Source organism: Pteropus alecto, unplaced genomic scaffold, assembly GCF_000325575.1.
Source record: "Pteropus alecto unplaced genomic scaffold, ASM32557v1 scaffold98, whole genome shotgun sequence".
NCBI classification, from domain to species: Eukaryota; Metazoa; Chordata; class Mammalia; order Chiroptera; family Pteropodidae; genus Pteropus; species Pteropus alecto.
Genome location: NW_006443570.1, coordinates 12,044,448 through 12,067,665, shown reverse-complemented (window position 1 = coordinate 12,067,665; position 23,218 = coordinate 12,044,448). Strand labels below are relative to the sequence as shown.

The window sequence follows — 23,218 nt, the reverse complement described above, 5'->3', positions numbered from 1 at the left end:
AGAAAGAGAAAAGCGAAAGGTGTGAGGCTGATGTTTGAGAAACTTTAGAGAGAGAGAAATGTTCAAGTAGGTATTTAAAAGATGCTGCTAGTGGTGTTTTACAGAACCACTTCTGTTTCCCTTGAAACCTCTATTAAAAAATTATTACTCACCAATATTTTTGGAGTGGGATTTCTCTTGTTGGAATGTGATAACATTTGAGAGTGGCCTCCATGAGGAGTCAGAAAGGACCAGAGAATGTCAGATATATTCATGTTACAGGCTGGAAAGAGAAAAAGGAACTCCTTTCTTTCATGTGTATTTTTTTACAAGTGTAAGGGAGGAAAAAGTTTTTCTCAACCTTCTTAGGGTCCCTGGCTGGGTCTGAAAATTAAACTGACAAAGACAGATTCACAGGAAAAAAACATACAAATTTATTTAAGTTTTACTTGATATACGGCTAATATGGCTACTGTGAAATTGGTATGTGCTGATTCCCACTGGATTTTGAAGTCTTTATAATAATAAAGATATAAAATAGCTTATTAACGATTTTTTTATGTGGAGCATATGTCGAAATGATATTATTTTGGATATATTGGTTAAATAAAATACATTATTAAAATTTAAAAGAAGAAATGTTTTGTAGGAAAATTGAAAAGTTAATCCTTTGTAGATTGCATATAAAAGACTGTTTAAGGGAGTTAATTGGAGAGGTAATTGGTTTTTCTCAGAATAAGTCCTAATCTAGTTAGATTTCAGAAAACTTCTTTATTATTATTATTTTATGCCTATAGCACCTTGTCTTTCTCGGTGGTCTCCCATCCCACTGCTAACCAGGCCCGACCCTGCTTAGCTTCTGAGATCAGATAGCAGGCTTGCTCAGGGTGGCATGGCTATAGACCAAATTGGAGAGGTAATTGGTTTTTCTCAGAATAAGTCCTAATCTAGTTAGATTTCAGAAAACTTCTTTATTATTATTATTTTATGCCTATAGCACCTTGTCTTTCTCGGTGGTCTCCCATCCCACTGCTAACCAGGCCCGACGCTGCTTAGCTTCTGAGATCAGATATCAGGCTTGCTCAGGGTGGCATGGCTATAGACCGTAGACTGTGGCTCTACTGAGGCATGAATCCAGGACCTTCTGCATGCAAAGCAGACATGCCAACTGCTTACACTATGGAACCATGACCTCAGAAAACTTCTTAAGCATTTTATCAGGAATGCTAATTTCTTCCTAGTACAGGTTTGGGACCATTTTTTTCTGATAGTAGATTTTTAAAAGACATTTCAATATACTTCATCTTTTTTCAATTTTAACCTGTAAACATATTCCGTCTTCTGACATCAGTCTACATTTAAAAGATAGTGACCATTCCTTTGTGTTGTGAAACAAGTGGCTGAGATGGAGATCACTATGGGAGCCCTTTTTAAACAAAACTTGCAGGGAAGACACCCCTTTGGGGTTAATATTTAAGTTGAGGAAGTCAACTTTTTGAGGTCTGAAGGAAGATAAAAACATAGTCAACTGAGATGACAGGAAAAAGTATTTCATTTAGAGAAACAGCTTGTATGAAGGCTCTGAAAAAGTAGAATGATTTTGAAGATGACATTACCTGAGGAAGGGGAGATAGAAGGTCAGAATTCAATTCAGAAAGTTGATTGGCCCATTCTGAGCCATAAGGTACTATGAATAATATGGGAGGAAGAACTAGGATGAGGTGCTAAGTCCAGAGGAAGGGAGAAAGGAACCCAAGAAGGGGGGTGACTCTTCACATTCCCATAGAAGAAACATTTTTGTACAAATAGATTCCCTGAGGCACCATCATTTTTTGCACCATCAGGTAAGAGTGACTTATGTGATTAGTGACATCAGGACAAGCCATTGGAAGCAGGAGCACTACACTCACAAAGGGAGTCCAGAGACTTACACCATCAACTCAACTATGGTTAATATGCTCTCTGTTCTGCTGGTGACAGGGTTTATGAGACAGGTCCTGAACTTACGTACTACTGACTGAAGGAGTATCTTCCTTGCAGATCCAACTCTCTCTAAAGATGGATTGGAAGGACTAGATCAGGGAAGACTTAGGAGGAGCCCTAATTTAGCCTCATGGTAAAGCTAGTTTACCTCAACAAAGAACCCCTCTCTAGATCTGCTTTCCAAAAGCTTAGAGAGATTAGCCCCCAGATCTCCAGTAGATGGGTTTTGGTCAGATGTGTGAATACCTTGAAATAGTGTTCTATAAAGACAAAAATTCAACTCAGACTAGCTTAAGCCCCCTCTCCCCCCTAAAAAAAGTTTGTTGGCTCACATACTGGGAAAAACAGGAGTGTATGTTAAATTAAAAGTTTCTGCCTCTCGTTTCTCATTTCTACTTGGCTTGGTGTCATTCTCTGACTGCATTTCTTGATGCCTTCAGCCTTTCTGCATGTGGTGGGGTAGATAGCTGCGGGAGCCCCAGGCCTACATCACAGCATAACTACCCCACTTTTCTCTCCAAATGTGTATACATCAAATCCTAGGGAAGGTCTCTGGTTGGCCATGCTTGGTCAGGTCCTAACCTCAGAAACAATCATGGCAGTAATAAGGAGGGACTCCACTGACCCACCTGGTCATGGGCCCACACCTCAGGCCAAGGCTGTCAACGTATTTTGACTCAAAGTCCTGTGAAAAGGAAAGGGTTAGTTTCCCATCACTAAGGATGCTGGCAAGACAAAAATGACAAAATCCAGCTTGGTAAGGGAAGTTGATAAATTATTTTTATGAGAGCAGTGCAAAAGAAGTATAAAAATGATTACAATCTAGCTTGGCCAGCACGCAATTAAATCATTCTTTTTTAAAGAGTAACCCTTTCATGAAATAAAACTCAGAATAGTGAGAAAACTCGACAGGACAAGAAATAATCTTGCTCTCCAGATGTGTAGAGAAGGGCAAGAACTGGATGGAAGTGGATTCCCCACTGAGATAAAGTAAGAACAGAAAGGGGACAGATAAAGCCAGAGTTGCTGGGACTAAATTTACCTCAGGAAGGTACCATTTAAAAACAATTTAAGAAAGCATGGGCTTGACACAAAGTTGGGAGTTCTCAGATGGTACATGTTGAATGCTTCTCTGCATATATCTCCAAATATTGAAAGTCACCTATCTGTCAGGTATTTAGGCTGAGGTTATGGTGCATGCCTTTACTCCCTGGTATGATAAGAACAGGGACTGATAAGAAGGCAGAGCCCCCCCGGGGCATAGAATATGGTTCTTAGCAGGTTTCTAAGACAAGGATTCAGGCACAGGGAACAGACAGAGATGTAGTTATGAGAACAGATAACCAGAAAGTTGTGGCCGTGAAGCCAAGTCAGAGCCTAGTTATAGGAGCAGGGCATCATAGCTGGTCTAGCAGTGAGTATAACTTTGTGTGCCAAGTCCCTAGGCGATGAGCAAGAGTGCCTTTTAGAGGCTGAGACTGCTTTTAAGGACCGGGTGGTTGGTATCTGTGGAGAAAAGGACCATATAAAAGCTGAGAGCCAGGCAGATTCTGAAAGAAACAAGGAAAGATTATTTACCATGCAAGTTGAATAGAAAGTGTTTTGATAAGATCAAGCCCCAGAGCTATATTAAAGCACACCAAGGGAGATATTTTAAAAAGAAGAGTCCACATCTGATCTGAAGCACCCAGGGCTGTGAGAATATCATGACTAGTAAATATTAGGTACAATGTTGGGTACTTTTGGATAAGAATAATTTGAGATTTGTCTTCATCTTCATGATGTGCCTCTCTGTGTGAAATTGTATGGATAGAAAGATGTGCCTTCAGTTTCAAACTGGAAACTTGGCACCCTTTCCTTGCAAATTAAAAATACAAGTGAGTCATTTACACATCTCCTAGAAACCAAGGATGTTATACCTCCAGTAATTTGGATAATGCTGCGGGTTGAGTTTTTCTTTTTTAAATTCTCATTAAGCCGTCCATCACGTCAAGGTGACAATTTTCTCAAGTATGCTCTTCTTAAAACCATTGAATTTCATTTAGTCTCCTATAGCAAGAAGGATTTTGACTCCTAGTGGAAAATCTCATCTAAGTGGCCATCCGTTCCTTTTTTGGGGTGTGGGAGAGGTGCGAAGGAGTCTTCTCTCATCCTTTCTTTTTGAATGCTATCACTCTCCCACTCCACAGGATCCTGGTGGGCCTGTCAGTCATATGAATTTATGAACCAGGCTGTCCAATCAGAGTACTTGTCCCCCCTAGTCACACACTTGTCCAGGAAAGAGCAAGTGACATAATCTAAGTTCTTTCCAAAGATTAATGAAAATGCTGGGGCATTTGGAATTGCTAGCTGTGAAAATAAGATAAGCCTGGGCTATTTGGTGGCTATCTTTGCCCTCATTGGAGAAATCCTGCTTGGAAATGAATCCACACAGAGAAAAACAGAAGAAGGAGAGACTTAAAAGGAAAGGTAGAAGGAGAGATCTAATGATGTGATTTGCACTCTTAGATCCAGTTATGTTTGAAACAGAACCCACTCCTTGGACTTCCCGTTTTCAGGAGCCCATGCATTCTCTTCGTTGCTTAAATTAGATTGAGTTGAGTTTCTATCACTTAAAATTGAGAGTCTGGACATTAAAAAATCAACAGTCCAGCTACATGGAGCCTTGTGGCACTATCACTAGCCCTGGTCACCACATGAATACTGACCAGAGGTAAGTGTTATTGTTTTTTACTTTATTGGAGGAACATTTGAGAGTGAATTTTGTTATATAATTTTCACTGTCTGTTTTCTTTTTCTATTTATTGTTGCAGTTGCATGCAATGAGGGCACACAAGATAGACTGAATAGTTACTGAGTTCAAATTTTTTAATTTGATACCAGGGAATTAGTATCAAGCCACAAAACTTTAGACATGAACTTGCTTTTCTGATCGTCTTCAATGACAATATTTTGAAAGAATTTAGTTCATGCGTGTGCTTGCAAGTAAGGAATGATCTTGGACCCTATTAAAGGACATTGCTCTCTGTCATCAGACATGAATGAAGTAGGTTTGTCTGTATCATAGGGCATTTGAAAGAATGTATAAAAATCACATGATGAGGACACCTAACTGGTGTCTAATAGAGTTCCAGCTTTGCTATACGGAAGTTCAAAGCTAGTTCCACTCTGAGTCCTTTGCACGGGTTTTTTCTCCTCCCCGGAAGCTTTGTCTCTGGTGTTCTGAAGTTTCACAATCATATATCTTGATGTGGGTCTTTCCCATTTCCCTGTGCTGAGTGGATCTTTTCACTCTGGAAATTGATTTCCTACTATGCTGAGAATTTCCTCATATTTTTCTGGTAATTTGCTCCTTTCTAGTTTCCCTGTTTTTTATTTCTTCAACTCCTTTCATTAAAAAATAGTTATTGAGGATCTACTATGTGTCTGGTTTTGTTCTAGCCATCGAATTAAAACATACAAAATCCTTGCCCTGGAGTTTTTCACATTTTAGATGGAAACTGGACATTCTGTAGTGATCCAATACTTTTCTTTTTTTTCTCTCTCCAATTTCCATTTTCTTGTTTTTTTCCCTTCTTTCTGAAAGATATTTCAACTTTATCTTCCAAATCATTTATTAAAGTTTTTGCTCTTGCTATAATATTTTCAATTTCCAAGGGTTCTTTATTATTTCATGAGTGTGTATCATCCCTTATCTCTCTGGGAATGCTTTTAATAGTTTTATTTTTTATATTTTCTTTTGCCTCTTGCATTATCTCTATACCTCTACATTTTTCGTCCTTTTTTTTTTTTTTTGGTCTCTGCTTTTCATGTGAGAACTTTTTTTCTCACCTAGTCATATTTAGTTTTATAATTATAACTTTAATTTTCATTTTTAAAGCAATTACATGAGTGATAACTTAACTTTAATGGTATAGTATTTAACAGATAGCTGCCTTGATTTGATATGGAATTGCATTTTTAACAGAAACCATTCTCAGTGCATACTTTGATCTTCCAAACAAGAAAGACAATTTGAGGGTTGAATATTTATTTAATGAATTTGATCAAGCCAATTAAGATAATTCAGGTTAATACAGAAAATAATTTAACATCTTAGCTAATTCACAAATTTGACAATCACTCATCTACTATAGCTACACCAAAAAAGTCCAGAGTGAATTCAGTCTTCATCTCACAGAAAAAAAATGCTATAAATTTTACTTAGCACTCATAATTTACAACTTAATTATACATAATAAACTGAAGTGGTTTTATCTAAATTTCAAGATTACATTCTCAGCATGAATAAAGATTTATGACAATAAAGACTCACCTACTTATATGAAAAATTAATATATTCACGGCATTGTCTCTCAGGTGGTGGTTAAAATAAGAAGAGATAAATACTTCACTAGATAGAATATATATTAAAATGAGAGACTGTTGCAGAACCCAAAGTGCATCTTTTCATACATGCAGATTTATTCAGAAATTTTCTCTCTGGAGAAGATTTGTAAATTAAACTTATACATTACTTAAATATACAAAGACATATATATGGAGGATTAAATTTTAATGTTGAATTAAAATGATTACTGTATATTGTGTTTATAACTGGAATCATTTTAATTGACTAGAAATATAGATGACAATAAATGAAAAAGCTACTATTTATTAGCTGCTTAGTATAGGCCAGATACCCTTCCAAGCACTTTATGTTTCTCTCATTTCTCTTCATAACAACACTTTGAGGTAGGTGCTATTATTATCTCCACTTTATAGAAAAGAGGCAAGTCAGTGGTGGAGCTGGGATCAAATTCAGCTCAATGGCTAAGTACTTCCCTACTATTATAGCACTAGTGCAATGAAGAGAATTTAAAGAAATGACAGACACCTTCCCTAACTTCCAATGGTGTCTATTAGCATTCTTCGGTTGCAAGAAATAGAAACTACTTCTGGCAATTCAGGCAGAAGGGAATTTATTAGGAGTCATGTGACAAGCTTACAGAATCCATGGGAAGGCTGGAAACGCAGCCTTGGATAGGGCAGATGTGGAGGGTTAGGGGCAAGAACTGCAGGAAAAGCTTGTGGCACTGGTGGGCTGGTCAGGATACCCTCTCAACTAGGGTACACAGACTCCAAACATTTGTAGTTTCCTTCCATCTCCCCCCCACACCCCTTCACCTCCCTATCCCTGCCATTTCTTAGGACAGGAATTATGGGGAGGGAGTATACAATTGACCTAACTTGGCACAGTTTGGATCAGGGAAGAGGGTGGGGCCTGATTACTATCTCAGGGGATTGTATCCAGTAGAGAAGAGGTTACTGACATAAGAGCCAGACTTTTGAAGTTTCACATTAGCTTGACCACTTACATAGTTGGGCGACACTGGTAATTGATTAATCTCTATGGCTCAGTTTGTACATTTGTAAAATAAGAATAAGAATAGTAGTGATCTCTTATGGTTGTTTAAAGAATATACAAGTTAATACACATGAAACTCTTAAAAGAGGGCATGGCACATAGAAAGCCAACAATAAATGCTTACTTTGATTTTATGCAAAATTAAATATAAGCATTAATTATCAATTAAATAAAAAGAAAAGGCAAAACTGGATTTTTCTCCCTTCCTCTACCTATCAGAAAACTATTAGGCCTTTTGATAAGAAGAGAGATATGCCTCAGGAATGCAACAATACACGAATATTGATCTTATTTTCCACAGGAAATTATTAATACTTTTTGATTTGTGTCATTTTTTATTTACAAGTTTTTGCTTTCTCTGAACTTGCAAAGATTTTCATCTGGCCTCAACACAGAGAGCACTGGTAAGCTTCTCAGTGATTAAAAAAAAAATTGAATGCCAATGGAATCACGAAGATATGAAAAACAGAACTGTCTCTGGTGGTTGCATCGTATGGAGATCTGTGCTAAAAACTCAGATGATTCCTGTGTGTTCCTTTGAGCTTGTCCAAGAAGTTTTCAGAACTAAAGCTTTGACAAGGTGTAAGCTTCAGTTCAGATTTATTTAGAGAAACATAAAAAATGATACACCTGAACAAGCCCAATCCTGTCTGATCTTGGAAGCTAAGCAGGGTCAGGTCTGGTTAGTACTTGGATGGGAAACTACCTAGGAAGATTTGGTGCTGTAGGCAGAAAGGAAACAAAAAATGATAATTATGATAAGGGGTTGTAAGCTGACAAGGTCCTTGCAATCTGTGAGGTCAACCAAGGGTTGCCTCTCCTAAAAAAAAAAAAAAAAAAAGATACACATGTTTATGACTCTGAAATATTAAATGTAGTTGTAGGAGCTCTAAGATTGGTTGAGATTAATTGTGGATACTCTGAATATGTCAAATTGATTTCTTAAAAATTGGGGAATTAAAAGATTTAATAAAGGAAAGCAGTTTGTTATCACACAAAGTCTCAAAAGATAGATGTGTTTGTAAATAGCAGCATTTCTTACATGCTCCTAATTATAATAGGTAATTTAGAGAACAATAAAAATGAACACATTTGTTCTTCTAATCTGAACAGTTTAAATATTATCCTTCCAATATCATATTTTTTAAAGACTGTTCAAGAGTAAGTATTATCCCAGTCTAGGTGAAATGATCACAAATTATTAAACGTCGGAATTTTAGTTTTCAAGATTGATACCTATGTCAGGAGATGACAAATAATTTTCATCTAAAAGGTCATCCCCAGTTATGTCAGTTGTAGTTGTGTTGAGCAGCATTTTGAGGTCCCATTCAGAGTCAATGGGAAGGAGAGCTATGATCCAGTAGTGATTTTTGCCAAATGGAGCAAGAAGTGGTGCCTTCTCTGCCAGAAGCTATTATCCATTTGAGAGCTTACAGGTCTTAACAGCAGAATTTATAGAGGGAAGAATAGAATAAAAGGAGGGGAAATGCGTGCATGAGCCAAGAAAAGAAGTATTTGGAGAGTAAAAAAGTAAGTAACAATGAGGGATAGAAAACTGACACAGTAGTTAATTTTCCTGTGTAAGGCAAAGAGAAATTATAGAGGTCTTCAAAGTTTCCCTAATAAATGGAGTAGCTGGCAAAAGAGCATATTCTTAAGTACTAGTTTTTTAAAGGTATAATTCTTTCCTTTATTATAAAAGTAATACATATTCATTGTATATGTTCAGAAAATATGGGAAAAAATATTTTTACCTAAAACTCAGCCATTCTATAGGCATCAGTTTGCATGAGAATGTTTTTGAGAGGAAGTGGGTTGAAGGCAATGAGGAAGCAGATTGGTCAGATATGGCAGGGACAACACCTGGTAACTCCAGCATGCTAAAGCTCGCCAGCCAAAGGCCACCAGAAATACAACTGTTGTCAAATAAAGTAGGTTTCTAAGCTTGCTGCAGTGAGGGAGAATGCATACTCCAGGAGCTCGGCGTGTGGGTTAAGAATAAATTGGGAGAGTCTTATTTGGAGTTGGCTTGCGCTGGCTGATTTGGGGAAAAGCAAGAGTTTGACCTAGGTTGAGCTCTATCAAGAAGCTCAGTCTTGATAAACAGATATCTTAATTTTTATCTAGGAGGCTAGCTAGAGTCACTAGAGTAGTTAGAACTGGGGAGGATTTGGTTATTTTTGTGTTTGTTTAATGCCCTTATTTCTGTCCATGTTCAGATATGATTATGATGTGATCTTGTTATTGTCTTGTTCCACCATGATCACAAAGTGACCTTGTCTGATGTTACTCTGTGAAACCTGTTTATCTTCAGCGAAGGAACGATGGCCAGCTACTAGCTGCCAACTATTAGCTGTCAGGACCATTTTTTCCCTCACTTTCTCAATCCGTTATTATTCATAGATGCAGACTTGTGTTTGAGTTTCTACATGAGACTCTATGAAACCCAGTTGACAAAGTGTAACCAAGAGTATGGAAGAGGGATGATCCCCTGTTTCTATGTAGCTGCAATGCAGCACTTGAGAGTTTGCTGCTTCTGAAATGCTCTTGGCCTTTTCTCCACGTAGCCTTTTCTCCAAGACTAGGGGTCAGGGGTGAAAGAGAGATGCTGCCCTCCAGTGGCTTTCCAGGTAACTACATCAGTGACTGTACCCCAGCTTCCAGCAGAGACTTCCTGAAGATCTCTGAAAAAAAACCTCAGGCAGAGCAGAAGGAAGGCAGATTTGCCTGCAAACAAGAGGCAACAAGAGGCAGTAAAATTTTGTATATTACTGTTAATATGACTACATCAGTACTCTCCGCTTGGTGAAACCTGGTGAAATATGGATTACATGAATCGTAGATATATGTTTAAGATAGAATAAGAATTTAAACATTTATGTTGAACCGAGAAAGGACCATGCAACCTAGAAATGCAGAATAAACATGAGGGTGGTTAGAAAACTTTTTAATATCAAGGATTATATAAAGGTTAAATTTTTACTTAAGTTGAGGAGGTTGTTGGAAAAACCTTTGTGTACTGCTGGTGGGAATGTAAAATGGTGCAGCTGCTGTGGAAAACTGTATGGCAGTTTCTCAAAAAATGTAACATAGAATTACTGTATGATCAGTAATTTCACTTTTAGAGATATACCCAAAAGGATTGAAAGCAGGGGTTCGAACAGATATTTTTACACCCACAATCAGAGCAGTATTATTCACAATAGCCAAAAAGTAGAAACAACCCAAATGGCCATCAACAAATAAATAGATAAACAAAATGTAGTATGTACATACAAAGATATTATTCAATCTTTAAAAGGAAGGAAATACTGACACATGCTACAATATAGATAAACCTTGAAAACATTATGCTAAGCAAAATAAACCAGATACAAAGGAAAATAACATATGATGCCACTTATAAAAGGTACCCAGAATAGGCAAATTAATAGAGACAGAAAGTATAAAAGAGGTTATCAGGGACTGTTGAGAATGGGGAAAGGGAATAGAATTTCTGTTTGGGATGATGAAAAGGTTCTGAAAATAGATAGTGATAATGTTTATACAACACTATGAATGTACCATTAATACCATTGAATTGTACATTAATGGTTAAAATGGTCAATTTTTTGTCATGTATATTTTACCACAATAAAAAATTTTACCACAAAAAAATCCAGTAAAACGATTCATTTTTTAACTTTAAAGAAATGTAAAATGTTTCTTTTGTTTGCTTTAAAAAATTATTTTCAGACTTTATTGGTTGGTTTTTATTATACAATGAATATCTTTAAAGGGCATTGCTATTATATACTTTAAAATAAGGTTATAATTTCATGGCCTCAGGCATAAATTCATTGGATTTGTCTTATTGCCAGGTGAAATTAAATTGAAGGCTGGAATTTTTCCACCCATCTTTTAAAGAAATAATATTTTAAGGACTTTCTGCTATTTTTTTATTTACCAGGTAGTTTTTGGTATAGAGGGTAAACAAAGATACTGTAAGTCAGCTCTTCAGAACTAAATTAATAGTTTGGCTTGATTAATGGTTACTATATTCAACTTTGATTATAATTAGAGAAAATAAAATGATTCTAAATAGAAGTCCAAATAAAAGCATATTAAAATTTTATTCCCCAAATTGCCCCAAAGTGGAAAATACTATTTTACTGCTATTGAAGTTTGAAGCTTTTCAAACACAATGTAAAGGGTGTTTTATAACAAGGAAAGCTGTATAGCTTCCCAGAGTTCAAATATGGAGACCTGAGTTCCAATTTACAGGGCTTTGTATGAGTCTAACGGTGCCCAGCACAATGCCTGGAACATGGTAGGTGGGCAGTAAACGTGTGCTGAATGAGTGGATGATAGATGAATGTCACTTCTCTCTGAACCTCAGTTTTTTCATCTGAATAAGGAGGGAGGCAAATGAGATGAGTGGGTCTCAGTTCTAGCTGCACATTAGAATCTCCTCAGGAGCTTTTAAAACTACTGATGCTGGCAGTGTTAAAGAGGAATGACTTCTGACACATGCTACAACACGGATGAACCTTGAAAACATTATGCTAAGTGAACTAAGCCAGACTACAAAAGGACAAATATTGTATGATTCCATGTACGTTCAGTCTTATAAAAACTAAGTCGAAAATCTTCTTTGGGTTCAAACAGAGAAGTTTTCAAGAAGGAGGAAACGTATTCCCGTGAGGCCTGCCTCTCCATCTAGGTTCTCTCGTTTTAATTCCCTTCATTCTCATGACCACATCTACTTCCAGCAGCGTGGCCAACAACCTTTTGCGGAGGACCAGACACACAAATCACTCATTCCTCTGTAATATACCACCAAGTCTTGCTAAGGAAAATTTTAAAGGAATTCATTTCGGTAAATAGAAATTATACTATACAAGTACAATAGTATATCATAGTATAATAATATATAAATATTATATAAATGATATTTACTATGAATATATACATACCTAAGTATCATGTAATTATTATATAAATAATATATGATAAATTTAATATAAATACATAAAAATAGATATAATACAAAAGCCGAGGCAGCCTAAAAAGCATCTTCTAAAATCTAAATTTCTTCACGTGGCATTCCAGAATCTTCATAATCCAGCTCCCAACTTTCTCTCCAGCCTTATCCTTTGCTATTTCTCTTTGTATCTTTTGTGCTCCAGCAGTATCTAATTGCTCTCGGCATCTTAAATAGGTCAATGCTTGCTCATACTTCCACACCTTGGAACACGAGGGTTCCCTTGATGGGGGATGAAATGCCTCCTGGCCCCATACCTCCTCTTCAGTTGTCACCTCCTCTGTGAAGCCATTCTTAACTCTGCCAGGCTGGGTAGACAAGCCACCTTTGATCTCTCAAGGCACTTGGGCACACACCTGAATTTTCCTGAATATATGACTCGTTTATGGTATTTGTTAACAAACGTATTCCAGGAGTGCAGGATCGCCACGGGAGAAGCCTGGCAATCTGTCTATTTAACAAGTCACCCAGGGGCTCCCATCTTCTGAAAAGTTTTGGAATCTCACCGTGACACTTTTCATATCACCATTATTTGAATTATCTGTCTTTCAATAACCTGTGAGCTGCATTTGTTCATTATTGTATTCCCCGTCCCAAAATACTGTCCTAACTCATAGAAGGAAGCAAAAAATCTAATGCATTTGTTTTCTCATCATCAGAATCTTGAAAATGTTGGGAAAGCACTTTTCTGAGTTCTGCATTCTCTTAGTGCACGATGACTACACTTTAGCCTTCGTTAAGTTGCTTTTAACTGTGTTCTTCCTTCTTAGCACCACAACTAGTCACTTATTTCCCACTATCCAGATCACCCACACATCACCAAGGTCTTACTGATGCTGGAATTGAGCCTCAGTTTTCTCTGTATGAAGTGAGAATGTTAATAATGCCTATCTCATGGGGTTTTGTGTGAGAAGAGAATGGAATAATATATGCAAAACACTTAGCACCATGTCTAACATTAGAAAGTGCTAATAAATGAGGTAATAATAATGACAAAGACCAGTCAGACTTAGTAACTTGGAAGATGTTATTGTCCTTGTGAAGCCCAAGTACTAAAAAGGAATTCACAATGTGATGCTGTGAGTCGTTTCCTTGAAGGGTACACTTTAAGACTTAAAAATCCTTTCTCCTATTGCCACGTTGCAATATCCTTTCTGATTTAGCTCTTCTTCCCCTTATCACTATAATAACCTACATGGCAACACGTATTATCAAGACAAAGATAGTATTAGCATTCTAATATAAATTTTTCCCTATTTGAGAGTTTGTCCTTGGAGGCTTTCTCTAAATATTTGTCTTTCAAGTTCTTAGCATCTTGTAATGTCTAATACCTGCCCATGAGCACTAATTTCAAAAGGACGAGAACTTTAGTTATCATCTTGACACCCCCTCACTCTGAGATGTCCAGTATCAATATATAAATACCAAAACGTCATCTGGTATGGACATCTACCAAGGGAAAGATGATGGCCAAATATTCTGGGTCAAAAGAAACTTCTGTTTATCATCTGTTGATTTTGTTTAAAAGACAAAGAAACACAAAACGACAGAAGGCTGTGTTGTTGCCTAATCCTGAACAACAAAGGAGAAGAAAGATTAACCCAAGAGAGTTGGCTGCATGCCCAGGCTGCTTATGTGATAATCCAGAAAAACTCTCAACTCCAACTGGTTATCCCATCCCTTTTAAACCTCCTCACTCAGCACATTTTTTCCCCTATTAAAAGACCATTCTTCTTTACAATATAATCTTTACCTACTTTAAACTTACAAGATCCTTTAGGAGTTTCCTAGTTTAACTTTTAAGGTTAACACTTGGGTCACAATAAATTTGCAGGCAGTTAAAGCCTTGGCATCTACTCCACCCAACTCTGTGCCTTCTGTAAGATTCAGATTAGAGCAAACTAGGGGAAAGTGAAGTCTAGGGGGAGTGGTCTCGCCAAAATCTACCCATCTTAGGTCTATAATAAAATGATACTTGAATTATAGAATCTACAATAAGATGCAAGATACTTAAAAAAAAAAGCCTCAAAGCTATTACATTTTAATAGAAAGTAACCATATTAGCAGCCCTAATCTCAATGTATTATGGCCCTTATCCCATTTTGAGACACACTCAGATGCTTTATGTTGGAAATGCAACCTCCTAGCAACATTTCGTTTTTCCAATTCGGTTCTCAAATAAATGAAACTTTCCATGTCAAATAACTAATTTATCTAGAATAAATTTTCATGTCACTGGGTGGTCCGGTTCATATGACACCTTCAGATTTACAAAATATTTATCGAGTACCTGCTATGTGCTGGACATGGTTCTGGGTATATTCCCAAACATCTTATTATTATCTATCTCTTTTTATAGATAAAGAAGCAAAAGCATAGTGAGGTTAAATCTCTTGCCAAATTTTCGACATAATTCAAAGTCTAGTGCTGCACCATTACTTCCTCTACTGAAATATAAAATGCAAGGTATCTTTGTACAAAGAAGAATTGAGAAATAAATTTTTTTCATTGTTTTTCATATTTTTCCATTCAAGAAATATTTATCGAATATTGATTGAGCACTTACCATACACTAGATACTATCCTAGGCACTAGGGATGCAGTAGTGAACAAAACAGAAATTTGCAGAGCTTACATCTAAATGGGAAGAGATAGAAAATAAAACAAATTCCAATTGATAATATGTAAGAGAGCAGTTAGTACGAAAAGGTCCATATTGCTCAATAAATTTCCCGTCCTCATTTTTCTTGTCCCAGCAATCAGCAATCAGTACCTTTTGTACCTTTTACACAGCTGATCACTTCCTCCTTGAAGTGTTTTCTTCACTAGATACAAAAGCAGCTACCTCAATAGTTGTTCCTTCTCCATCTTCTTTACTGGTTCCTCCGACCTCTAAACATGAGGGTGTCTCAGGACTCAGCTGTCTTATCTCTTCTCTGTCTATGCCACATTTCATTCAGTCTTACAGCCTTAAATACTATCTGTGCACTGATGACTCCCATATATATATATATACATATCCTAGGCCTCTTCCCTGAATGTCTTAGTGTCAGATCTTGAATATCTAATAGGCATCTCAGACTTAATTTAAAAAAAGGACTGTAATTTTATTCCAAACTTTCAGTTGCTCAGGCCACAAACCTTGGAGTCATCCTTGACTCCTCTCCAATTCCCCACATCCCCACATCCGATTCAAGAGCAAATTCTGTCTGCTCTGCCTTCAAAATATATCTCATCTCTGTCCACTTCTTTCCATTTTCACTGCTACCACCCTGCCCCAGCTACCATCACCTTTCATCTGGACTCCTAACTGGATTCCCTGCTTCTGCCCTTGGCCCTTCCATTCGACAACCAAACTAATTCTTTCAAAATATGTTAGCCCAAGTCATTCCTTTTCTTAAAACCCTCCAATGGATTCCCATCACACATTAAGTAAAATCGCAGTTTAAATGTCTGCCAAGGGCCTGGATGGTTTGAACCTGCTACTTTTCCGAACTCATCTTCTACCTCCACCTCTTTGCTCACCACACTCCCAAATACTTTGGCCTCATTACTCTGCAAGCACACACCTGCCTCAGGGCCTTTGAGCTTGCTGTTCACTTTTTCTGGAAACCTCCTGGTGCTTATCTTATGGATCACTCCCTAATCATATCTTAGGTCTCTGCTCAAAATTACGTATCAGTGAGGCCTTTCTTGAATACCTTATAAAAGTTTCTTCTTAACCAGCTTTATTTTTCCCCTACAAAACTTTCTTCTTCTTTTCCTCCCACAGAATATAAGTTCCAAATGTAAGTTCTAGGCCAACAGGGAATTGCCTGTTTTGTTCACTGCTATATTCCCACAATGGAACAATGTCTGGCACACTGAACTTACTCGGCATTGACTGAATGAATGACTATCAGGAATTAGTTATTTTCAAGTGATAGAAAACACAGCGCAAAGATCTAAAACAAGAAAATAGAATGTATTGGCTTGTGTAATGAAAAAGTCCAGCAATAAACTGATTTCGGGCATAACTGGGGTCAATGGCTTCAAAGATGTTATCAGGACCGCAGTTCTCTTGATATCTCTACTTTTTCTCCCTCTATGCTGGATTTGTTGTCGGGCATACTTTCATTTCGTGGTAGGGAAATGGTAACCAGCAGTGGTGGGTTAATGTCCTTATAGCTCCAAGCAGAAAAAGAAAAGACTTCCTACTCCCAACAATATAAAATCCATGGGCTTGATATGCATAGCCTGAATTGGTTACATGTCCCCTCTCCCTTAGACCAATCATTGTGGCTGAGAATGCAACACTCTATAGTTATCCAACACACAGAATTCCATGGAGGAAAACCATGAAGCTGTTAGTTGACTAAAGGTCAACTAACACCAGGCAGTCTCTGAAATCGCCATACAACAAAACCATGGTGGTAGCAAGATTGTGTGAGCGCCCAGCCTCACTACTGGCATGGAAATCCAAAGGAAAGTTGCAGTCTGGCTTGGATCAGCCATAGTGCATTTGCAGTGTTGGTAGTGCAGGCAAGGGACATGTCAGGATCCTTACCAGGAGACTCACAACTACATAGATATTTTCAATGTGAGGACAAAAACTGAATATTCCAGGTTGTGGTGGTGGATGAAAAAGGTGTGCTGTAATAAGTAAAAATTCCTAACTGGGCAGGTCGTGGAGGGCACTCATGCCCCAGGCCTATAACTCCTTTAGTGAAAGATTTTTAAGGCAGCTCTGTCCATTCTTCTCCTGCTTTTAGGTCAACACACCTTTGAAATAAGCGTATCCACCCTCAAGAGAGTACATAATCTTATTAACGACGGTGTAATCCAATCCCCACCTCGCTCTCTCCCACCTCCATGTAATCGTCCTTAAATTCCCTCTTTAATCTCAAATGCATAAAAGAAACTGCAAAACTTATTCTCCGGAGCATTTTAGATTTTGCTTCCCAGCAATTGTCATCAGTTTTAGCTCAAATAAACTCCTTTCAAAATTCTCTTCGGGTTTAGACATTTTTTTATTTTTTATTTTTTTATTTTATTTTTTAGGCGAGGCAATCTTTGGTTGACCTCGCAGATTGCAAGGACCTTGTCAGTTTACAATCCCTTATTTTTTACACCTACGGTACCTGGTCTTCCTAGGTGGTCTCCCATCCAAGTACTAGCCAGGCCCGATCCTGCTTAGCTTCCGAGATCAGTCTTTGGGTTTAGACATTTTTTACATCGATATGGCTAATAAGTTATTGCTACTTTGATAAATAATGCCCAGCCTTAGTTTCCTCAGTAAAATGCTAATAGTGATACCTGCCTCATAGGGTTACTGCAAGGATTAAAGGAAGTATCCTAATAAAATAGCTATTATAGTTCCTGGTAGAGAGCAGTCACCTAATAAAAGTTAGTTTCCTTTCCTTAGGCTTACATATGCTGCTGTACACCACCGAATTTTTATATAACATATGACAGTCATGTGTTTACGATATGCTAAATAGCTAACAGTTATTAGAGTACTCATTAATTGCTGGACAATGGTCTAAACACTACATACAGTAATTCATTGAAGCTTCCCCAGAACTCTTTGGGGAAGGAAATACTATCCCTAGTATAGGAGATAAAGCACAGAAAGGTTAAGTAACTCACTCAAGGTCCCCAAGCTAGTAAGTGGTAGAGAAGCAGGTATTGAGCTCAGGCATTCTGACTCCAGAGCTGATGCTCTAAACCATCATTGCATAAAGCCTCTTTCTCAGAACTTCTATTTCACCCATGTTTAGTTGATTGTTTTATTACCACCTCCCAAAGGCTGCCACACAAATAAGCACTTAACTAATACTTCTAAATATGATACGGTGACAGCCATGGAGTCTTTCCTATCTCCCTCCAAGAAAGAACCTGCAGTTCAGCTGCTAGGAGCTCACTTAGCTGAGAGCTTCCAGCTGCAGCAACTTCAGCTTTTGACCAGCTCTCTCGGGTCGCCCCCAGCCAACGACAGCACAGGACCTGGCCATCTCTGCCCACTACGGGTCTCCTCTAATAGGCGATCTTTGCTCTGGAGCTCCTTTTGGGTTGACTGAGACTTTGTTGGGTCTGCATAGTGTCCTGACACTCTTCCTGGCCAATCCTGCTTCCTCCCTTTTCTCTTTCACAGGTATTACCTGCTCCGCCAATACATCACCTACATTCCTAACTCCTTCTCAGCATCTGCTTACAGGAGTGGGCTGCGAAAGCAGATGTTAAGAAAGTGTTTGAGGACTGGACTACTCACCACTTGGCTGGCAAAAGGGACCCCATCTAGATAGTATCTGGGGCATGGAGAGTTTGTGGCACAAGGTGCCCAATTACTAAAACTTTCACTGGTAGTGACTTGGAAGAACATTTCAGTGAAGGAAAAGGCCCTGGCAGGTACAATAATTCAGACTTTGAAAAATATAAGGGATTGAGTGGGGAGGAGGATGGGGACAATACATACAAGGATGGGGACAATACATACAAGTGAATTGGTTGGTTATTATTAAATTACATTGATGTTATACAGGGGGGAATAATGAAAAACTGAAGACCACTGACAAACAATCAAAAACTAAGTATGAAAGCCAGAGGGCTTCTTTGGTAGCTTACAAAGACACCCTTATTCCTGCAATGGGAGAGCAGAAAAAGCTGAGGACCGAACTCCAGATTTAATAATTAGAATTGCTTCAAGCATGTTAGAATCCTCAGCTGCGTCAGTCCATTATGCCATGGTGAGATCCCTGGCATGCGAAGCCTAGGACCCTGATATAAGGTGGGGCCATCTCATGCATGCCCCTGACCATTTTGACTCCCTGGATTCCTCCAAACCCTCAGAGACTGCAGAGGTGCTTCCTACTTAGAGCTAGCTCTCCCCAGTGAGAATAATACTGTAGAAGCCTCAACCTCACAAGACAACAGGGATCCCCCTCAGTATCTGCCTCACCTCCTCTCCTGGCTGCTAGGTTGCAGCTAGCTGTGTTAAGTTGCAGCATGATTCAGCAGGGTCTGGTAAAGGACGAAAGCATTACCCCCCAGTAGAGCTATGAGAATAAGCCAGCATATCCCAGTAGGGGCCAGAAAGTACTCACAGATTAGATTTTAAGGGTGCCTGATCAAGTAGGACGGAACATGAGACCACTTAAAAGGACAGTTTATTGAACTCTCATATCCCTAACCTCCCAGGAAATGAGATTTAATACCCTGCTCTAGGGGATGGTGCACACTCACTGCCGGGGCGGCTCTCGGAAGCATGAAGAAACCAATGGTCCACTCTGAGTGAAGTCAAATGTCTGAATTGCCCTGACAGATGATAGAGGAAGGAGTAAAGATGCTGAGGGAAGTGAGTGTGTTGGAAAAGGTATTTTATGTCAGGCCAGAAGACTCACCAGAAGATTGTTACACATGTAGGCCCAGAGTACATTTTATTTGCCAAAGCCATCAAGAATATGCTAGTGAGAAGGACACCAGCATCAGTAAGAAATTCAATGGTGGCCAGGGCTGCCAGTAGGAGAGACTGTCACAGAGCTTGGCTCACTGATGGAAATGGGCCTGATGGGCCTCTGAAGCAACAGAGGCCAGAGGGCAGCACTTAACCACCAGAAGCCGGCGTGGGGGTCAAGAGGGTTGCAATTATTGTAATGACGGGCAAAGTGGAATAGCAGCCAAAGAGTCTTGACCCAAAGAGAGTTGTAGAGATGGAATATGGCATCCCAAGGGGCAAAATCGATGGACAGCCGATGTGGGTTTTGCTTAATGTATATAATAAAAGAGAGCAAGAATGAAGGAGCAGGAGGCTGACAGTGGTTGCCCTAATAAAAATAAAAAAGTCCCAATTAGGGAACAAGCAAGAGTTCCGTATGAACTACAAGCTATGGTTCCTTTCTGGGTACTCTTAGTTCCCTGTGTCCCTGGATGAGCAGGCAAGAAGAAGAGTCACCATCTTGGCAAGGGTAATTGGCTCTGACTCACAGGAAAAGGTAGGGCTGTTGTTACAAATGGGCCATGGAGGAAGCTATATGGAACTCAGGTGATCTACTTGTGTACTTTGTGATACCCTCTTGCCTGACTAAGAACGTACATGGACAAGTGCAGCAACCACTGCCTGAAAAAGGTATTGTTACCAGTGGGTCAGACCCCTCAGAAATGAAGGTTCTGATCCATCACCAGGGAAATCACTGAGACCGGTTGAGAAAATAGCTAAGGCAAGTAAATTTAGAATAGATAAAGGAGTAGGGAGAGCATGAATACCAGTTGCGGCCCCAAGACCAACTGCAATGATGGGGACTATAGTTTATCTCACCGACCTCCCTCTTCTAAGTTTCTCTGCAAGAAGAAGGATCCACTGGAACCCAAGAGGAGCTGCTCCCCAAATGTGAATGAAGAAGTAGATCTGCATGGTGCAAGGTGGTGAACCGTGGCAGATAGTAAGAGGCACCACGTGGATGGATCTCCTCCCTTCAAGAAAGAACTTTCATCCACTTGCAAGACGAGCAATTAGCTGACAGCCTCCAGCTGTAACATCTTCAGACTATAGCTCCGTTTTGAGTTGAGGCCACACTTTTTCTGAATAGCCTCTAGACAATAATTGAACATGGTTATTTAACTAGGGCCAGACTGTTTCTGCCCAACATGGATCTCCTCTAACTGGCCGTCTTTGCTGCAGAGCTTCCCACTGAGTTGCCAAAACTTTGCCAGATCTGCATTGTGTTCTGAGTCACCCCTTGTTCAATCCTATTTCCTCTCTACTTGTCTTTCGCAAGTGTCTGAGACTCAACATGGTCCAAATGCTTTCCCTGTCCAACCCTGCTTCCTCCCCCTTTTTTCTTTCACAGACATTTTACCCAAATCAACTCTTTGCACTCTTAACTCCATCTCAGTGTCTGCTTCCTGGAAGACACAGCAGACACAGATGGTTACAAAAGATGACTTCCTCCCCCTGTGACTTTGGGCAAGTGACTTAAACTCTCTAAGCTTCTGTTTTCTCAGTATAAAATGAAGATATTATTACCTCTTTCATTGGGTTATTGGGGGGCCTAAGTGCATAAAATATTTAAGATTTTTATGAGAATTAAATGAGGAACTGCATAAAAATTGTTTGGCAGACAACCTTGCACATTTGGTAAATGTTAGCTGTTACGCTAATGGAGGAGATAAGGCAGGCTACGAATAGAGGTTCTTTAGCTTTCTTCCATCCTGGTGGATATGTTTATTTGCCCAGTAGAGGAGAATTGTTATTATTTTTCCCCCATTACCATTAACATCTTCATCTGCAATGAGAAAAGAGCATCGATTATGCCAAACCGAGAAGGTAGAAATAACCTCCAAGTACAAATAATAGTAATGGTTTCTAGAAAAGTGATTTTTTTAATTGATATAATAATGACAATCAAAATTTGAGATGGAAATTGAACTGTGATTTTGTAACCAAATGTAAATCTACATGTTAAAGCATGAAAAACAGCAAACATTTTATTTATTTATTTATTTATTTATTTATTTATTTATTTACACCTACAGCACCTGGTATTCTTAGGTGATCTCCCATCCGAGTACCAACCAGGTCCAACCCTGCTTAGCTTCTGAGATCAGATAGGATCGGGCGTGTTCAGGGTGGCATGGCCATAAACCCTTTTTTTATATTTAAAAAACTTATTACAAGGTGGGTAATTTATCCTCCTACAATGAATTTCAAGGTAACAGTTACAGGTCCATCACCGTGATACATTTCAGTTTTCAATAATATGTGGTTTCCTTTTTAAATCAAAATTTTTCATTAATCTCATTCTCATGTATAAATATGCACACATCTATTTGGGCTAAAGTTTTTACAAAGGTAGAAACTTTATCCAATAGTTTAACCCAGCAAAAAAATTTTAGCCGTCCAGTGGCTGTAAGCTGCCTATGATGAGATTTGTGCTGACTTAAGTCACATCTGAACTCAATTTATGGTACAAGACATTTATTAAAATACTTATTACTTCCTCTGCTGAGCCCTTCAGCTAGTAGAATATTAAAAGATATATAACCTGGAGGATTTTACTTAATTATATTCGGCTATTGATTCTAAAGGAGAAACCCATCATTACAGTGCACTAAGCCATGAGATTGAAATAGCCATCCTTTAGGAGAGAAGCTGACACTCTAATGTTTAATTTAGTAATTTTTGGACAGCCATGCTATTTTCTGCATCTATTGCTTTTAAAATTAATTTTGAAGAAATTTTTTTACTGTAAGCAGACAGTATGAGGATGAAAAATTCTCACGCCATGAAAGTATCCAGAGTATTTTATTTAATATTTCCACCAAGAACTCACCCCCAACTCAAATTACTGAATTCACAAATTTGAATGCACATTCTCCTTCTGAAAAAAAAAAAATTAGTTTTTAAATCTCTGCTGGTCTGTAATTAGAACAATAATGATTGCCTTTTCTGTTTCTTAGAATATCCTAAATTTCTGTTTTAACCACTGTCTGAACAATCTCCTTGATGATTAGTTGAATACGAAATCATAGACACACCTGCTCCAAAATAACAATTAAATGCATTGCCTCCACCCTTAAAAAGACATTAAAGTTTAACATTATATAGTCTACATATTCCCTAACTAGTCATTAGTTGCTTTTTCACAAAAGTAAAGCCACTGGCATGTCATGTAACATTTCTTCTTGTTCCACTGCTCCTCTCTGCAACCATTTAGAAGCTCTTCCTATCCTTTCATTTGCTTCCAACATGGCACACATTTTCTTCTCATGCTTAAAAATAAATGTCAAGTTCCTGATCTTTTGTTAAAGATTCATTGCCAAAGATGGTTTCACAGCGGGAACCTTCCTAG

General features: G+C 38.4%; 1 pseudogene; it reads right to left on the bottom strand.

Moving 5' to 3' along the window:
• Positions 1 to 21,893: 21,893 nt before the first annotated feature.
• Positions 21,894 to 22,012, bottom strand: LOC112473249 (annotated as a pseudogene).
• Between the last annotated feature and the right edge of the window lie 1,206 nt (positions 22,013 to 23,218).